General features: G+C 37.9%; 1 long non-coding RNA gene across 1 annotated transcript in view; it reads right to left on the bottom strand.

Moving 5' to 3' along the window:
- LOC111140901 overlaps positions 1–6000 on the bottom strand; it is a 98682-nt gene that overhangs the window by 74187 nt on the left and 18495 nt on the right. The window contains exon 2 of the long non-coding RNA XR_002640173.1: positions 1175–1328. This is a non-coding gene — a long non-coding RNA (uncharacterized LOC111140901). The remainder of the gene's footprint in view (positions 1–1174; positions 1329–6000) is intronic.

Genomic DNA, 6000 nt, shown 5'->3' with positions numbered 1-6000 from the left:
TTTTTTTTTTTTTTTTTTTTTTTTTTTTTTTTAAGATTTTATTTGAGTGAGAGAGAAACATGAGTCAGGCGGAGGGGCAGAGGGAAAAGCAGAATTCCCGGATGCAGGGCTCAATCCCAGGAACCCAGGATCAGGACCCTGAGATCCTGACCCAAGCCAAAGGCAGACACTCGACCAACTGAGGCACCCAGGTGCCCGTCTCTCTTCTATTTCTTAAATCAGATGCAGAGTCCCTGCAGCAGCCTGTCCGGATCCACTTGTGTTGCCGCCCCTGTGTTCACCAAGGTAACCTATCCCTACTGCATGGTAGAGTTAGGAATTTATAGATAAATTATGGGTGTCATCAAAGGGGTGAGAAGGAAAAGAGGAAACTAAAAAGAACCTCAGGAATTATTATTTTATTCCTTCCCCGAGATAAGTAGCCCTGGGCATCAGGCCACAAAGGCTGGGCTGATGGTCACTACGTCTCACCTGATAGAAGGACCTCAGATACTACCTCTCAGCCAAGTTATAACCTAAAATGTAATTCCAGATTCTAGAGGACTCTAGCTGAAAATGGGAGAGAAGGGAAATTGGGGTTTAGTGGGGATAGTTACCACAAATGCCACCCATCCATCAATGCACTGTGAGACCAAACCTCCTATTTTTATACTTTTTATGTAACATTACAACTCTTCACTTTTTAAAGAAAGTTTTCAGATTATTTATCTGAAATGAGCCTCAAACCCTCAAAAAAGGCTGAATATTTGCTAGCCCTATTTCACAGATAAAGTACCTGAGTTCCACAGAGGTTAAGAGTTTCCAAGCTCCTACGATCAACTTCAATCAGTTAGTGGCAGAGTTGAGATTCTGGTCCAAGTCCTCTAAGTTCTGATTCAGAATCCTTAACAAATAATGCTGCCCATACTACTGACTGACAATAAAGATTAAACCTGTGACTCTACATGTACTTAATGAAATCCTATAACAAAGATAAGAGTTTTCAACTACTCTGGTTCCTATTTTGAACCTGGCTCTTGGTGACGTGAGCAACAACTTTCTCTATTAAAGTAAGATAAAAATAACTTACACATGACTGTAAAGCACACTACAAAGCACAAAAGAATCCCAGCAACTCCTCGTTTTGACTAAAGTACGGTCAGTTGTCAGTAATTATAGGGAAAAGCATACTTACTACCATTGGCATCCCAAATCATTGCATATGATGAAAGTTTCTTCCATTCTGTGAATTCTGTTTTTGTTCAGCATCTTCAAGACATTTCGACAACCAGCGGTCAGTTTGTTGCATTTGAATGCCGAGTCCAGGCAACAACCACAGTTCAAATTCACTGGTACAGAGAAAAAGAGCAGATAGCAGACTCTGAGGACTTCCAGATTCTGAGGAGAAGTATTGTGATAAGCTTTTCGATTTGCTTTTTATTTCAATTAACCTTGGAAATCTAATTCATGTTTCAAAGTTTAATAGCTGACTCGTTACAGGCTCAGAAATTTCTACTGTTAAACAATTTTGAGTTCAGATCCAAATGATTCCTCGACACAAACAAAAAAGAAAAGATAGCTGTTTTTCTCTGATGAAACAATAGTTTTAATAGCTGTGAAAAGACTGGTTTGTTTTCATGAATTATCTTACTAATGAGTTCTTGGCATACAAACAAGAAAAAAAATGTGAAAATAAACTTTTTTTTAAAGACTAAGACAAATTAATAATGATACACAGCTTTCTAAATACTTTATTACTTGTTTCCTACCAAATAATAAACTCAGGGAAGAGTAACAAGTACGATGATCTACTTCACACTCATCACTGAGTTTATAAGCAACCTTTCATTTAATCCTCACATCAATTGTTTTGAAGTGTGCATTGTTAATTCCACTTTATAAGAAAACTGAAATCAGAAATATTAAATGCCTTGCCCAAGGTTACAAAGCTAATAAATGCTGCAGGCAGGGTCCAAACCCAAAATAGTTTTTGCTCCAAGCAAAAAAAAATAGATTCATTTAAATACCAATGCAGCACAAAAGAACCTTTGCACACCACATCCAGGAAGAAAAACCTTTATTACACAGTGTGGCGTTAGCATAGAGAAGAAATTTTAAATCATCTATAGCCACACCACCCAAACTATTACCCTTTTGTGTGTTTTTCTACACTAATACTATAGTATGTTTATAATGTAATATTCAACTTTATTTTAATTAGAGAGACTTAAAGAAAAAGATTTTCTTGGGAGGAAGAGAGCACCGCAGGGCCTGGGGTTCGGTAATGGTTCCCATCCAGAGAACAGATACTTTCTTCATGTTAGAGATGAAGAAATAAGGACCAGAGAAGAGTTTTCACAAAACCACAGGGCAATTCAGGGCTAACCAGGACAAAATACAGTTCTTCTAGCACCCTGCCGAGTGTTTATTCCATCATGTATCTTTTCCCAGTTTGTACAGAGTTTATAGTTTGTGACTCCACATTACAGTCAAGGTTGTACGTGCTTTATTTATTCAGGTTATTTATCATATACACATGGCCCCTCCTCCCAACTAAATTAACCATCATCTTTTCAATTCTCTATTCCCTTGTTTATCTTTCAGAGGCTTCTTTATCATCCATTCCTGGTAAGCACAATTTTTCAACATCTTTTTCTTTTTCTTTTTTTAAGATTTTATTTACTTATTTGAGAGAGAGAGAGCTCAAGCAGGGGGCGGGGAAAGGGAGAAGCAGACTCCCCAGTGAGCAGGGAGCCTGAAGCAGGGCTCGATCCCAAGACCCTGAGACCATGACTTGCACCAAAGGCAGTTGCGTAACCGACTGAGTCACCCGGGCGCCCCCAATTTTTCAATATCTTGACAATAAATGATTAAATCAAGATTACCATCAGAAGACTTTGCCTCCTAAATCACTTTTGCCATTATGAGCAGTTCTGAGGCTACCCTATAACAACTCTTGAGCTGACAGAACCAAAGCAGAAAGGTAACTGGGATTTGTCAGTGTATTTATTCACCTATTCACTCACTCATCATAGTACAGACAATAGCCACGTTCCATTCTGGGCACTGAGGCCGTCCCTGCATTCAAAGAGCACGTATCCATCCTCTCATCTGTGACTTGTGAGCTCTACAGTGAGGCAGTAAGGAGGTGTGATGACATCAAACATCCAAGTTGTTGACCGTCCAAGAAGTAGGCATAGTGCCTATCACAATGTGGCTGTCACCGCACTATTGAACTATCCTGGTAATGATAACTTTTAGGTCAGCTCAGAAATCATTACAGGGCCTTGATGCTAAGCACTAAAGCTACAGAAATCTAGAAGTCAAGGAATAAAGTGTAACCCTTGCTTTCAAGGAACTCACAGTAAAGAGATGTGTCACAGAGACAGGTGGTAGGGACTCTTTTGGGATTATTTTAGGCTGCATTTTTTACTTATCTTCAGGAGCCCACTTAAAGGCAAAAAGTCTAACCAGATGGATTTTTTTAAAATCCCAGAAATACTCTTTTTATTCCTAGTATCTATTTTCCCTGACATCCACCCACACTATTTGTTAATTTGGGGTCTCCCAAAACTCTGATCAAGTTGAATCTCTTGCCTTTCCAGAGGAAGTCTGCACCTTGAATATCACAGAAGCATTTCCTGAAGACTCTGGGGAATTCAAGTGCATTGCAGAAAATGAAGCTGGGACTGCAGTCTCCACAGCAAGACTCTTTGTTTCCCCAGGTAATTCTTTTCAGGATCTCCCTGCTCCAATTCAGCCGAGAGGAGGAGGAAGATTCTGTTTCTATCTGAGGTGGTAAATAATTATATTTTTCAGGAGGAAAAGAAGTAGAGAAATCAGAGAGTTCTTCAAAGTCACCCATGAGTAAACTTGCTCCAAAACTGGCCTCTTTTCCCTGGAGCAGTGATAGCCACACAAAGGACAAAAAACCAGATGATACTCCAATGAACATTATTTCAACTATTCCTGAACCAGGCCGTCAGAGTGAACATGAGATCCAGGTTCCAAAGGAGGATTTCTCCAGTGAAAATTCCTCTGAGCTACAACCACAATGGTAAGGGCAGACAGACTTAACACTTGATCATTCAACAAATATTCTTGGTTGGTCCTGCATACAGAACAGTGAACATGACAAAGTTCCTGCCCTTAGGGAGCTTGCGTTATTAGGTGAGTCACTTAATTCTGTCATTTCTCCCTTGCCCTCCATCATATCTTTGACCAGAGCTGAAACAGTAAACCAAGTGCTTAGATCCACATCTAAAGGTTTGTTATAGAGACTTCTTGAAAAAAAAAAAAAATCAACAAGGTTGAAACAGCACAAGATTTTGAAGAAGTAGAATCTGTTCCACAAAAGAATTCAGGGTTTTATTTCAATATAAGTACAAAAAAATTTTTTGTGATACAGGTTTCTTCTTGTTGTCCTAGAATACAGACAGAATTATCCTTGCTTTTAGAAGGCAAGTGTATAAATAAAAAAGATAACTGATTAGGTGATTTTGCCAACCAGGCTATATTCAAAACAAAATCTGCCATCATTCCCAACCCCCAAACACGAACCTCAAACCAAAATAGTGACTGGAAAAACAACAACAACAACAACTAAAAACTGATACTTAAAAGTTATTTGAAATTTTTTGTTTTACTAGCATCTAAGAAGAGTCCACTAAATATTTTACCAACCTAAAGTTACCTTTACGTTAAATTTAGGTTAAATGCCTTTAACAAAACTTAATAAATGAACATTCTTGACTATTTTCTAGTATAACTAAATGTAGCCTCTGTTAATTACAAAATAAATGATATGGAAATCTCTTTTAAGAAGAGATTTCTTGAGTAGTATTTGGGCCTATCAAGTGAATAAACTTATTGTATTTAAGATGGAAGGAATCAAAGGTCACCTACATGAAGTTCCACATTCTGCAAATGACTGAAATTGTAGATGATTGACTGATACTGTTGAGGGCTGCTTCCTCATGCTTCTATGACCCTGGGATAGGTATTTCTCCGAGTGTTTCTTACAATGAAGACAGTGAAGAGTTTGAACTTGGATATTAAAAGACCTGGAATCACATATGTCAAGTACATAGTAGGAATTCATAATAGTGGCTATTACTTCACAGCACTGGGGTGTTTTTTTAGGATCAATGTATCTTCAATAACAGTCGATGACTATAATTTCTCAGTTGGTCTCCTTTAGCTTCTGGGATCTTTAGCTACCTGGATATAGCTACCCTTAGAAAGATTTCTCATGAGGTCAAAGAAGGGGTTTGTGGGACAAAAGATTGCAATTTATTCAACAAACATTTATTAAGCACATTCTATGTGTTTCTGTCAGCTTCTGTGGGAGACTTCCCTTCAGAAGACAGCCAATACAGATATCTAAAACTTTTCTCCATGAGTACCTATGTTTAGCAGTGAGACTTTAAGACTTAAGAAGGCACTGAATCAAAAAGGCGGGGGGGCATTGAATCTATAATACAATATCTTTCATAGGAGATTACCATCTTTTTCATTTAAAAAAATCACCTTTTAGAAAAATTATTCAGTGAAAGTTCCATAAAAGTTAACAAGTTTGTACTGAATGTCAACTATGAGCCACAGTGTCCCAGGGAAAGATAAAAAATAAACAGTCCCTCCCTCCCTCAGAATACATTTAACTTCGTTGAGGAGATACCTTATACCATGTAAGAGTCCATTACATGATTTCCTGTTTCATTTGAGTCTCTCTGCAAGCCTCTGTCTGATTAGGTTAGTAAAACAGATACTATCTTTGTTTTTCAGTTAATTATTAAAGCTCAGAGAGATTAAGCAACTTGTCTAATGTTACACAGCAAGTATATGGCAGAGTGGGCACTCACACTCAGGTCTCCAAAACAGGTAATAAGAAGGTTAATGTGTCTACAAAGTTGAAGATCATTAACCAAATTAATGTTATCATTTTTACTGTTTGACTCCAAACCTAGTGGAATGTCCATTACTACTTCTTGCTTGAAAAGAATGTAAGACCAAATCAAGCAC

Source organism: Enhydra lutris, unplaced genomic scaffold, assembly GCF_002288905.1.
Source record: "Enhydra lutris kenyoni isolate GAN:26980312 unplaced genomic scaffold, ASM228890v2 scaffoldscaffold5, whole genome shotgun sequence".
In the NCBI taxonomy this organism is placed as follows: Eukaryota; Metazoa; Chordata; class Mammalia; order Carnivora; family Mustelidae; genus Enhydra; species Enhydra lutris.
Note: the sequence above shows the minus strand (reverse complement) of the source record. Positions and strands in the feature narration are given on the sequence as shown.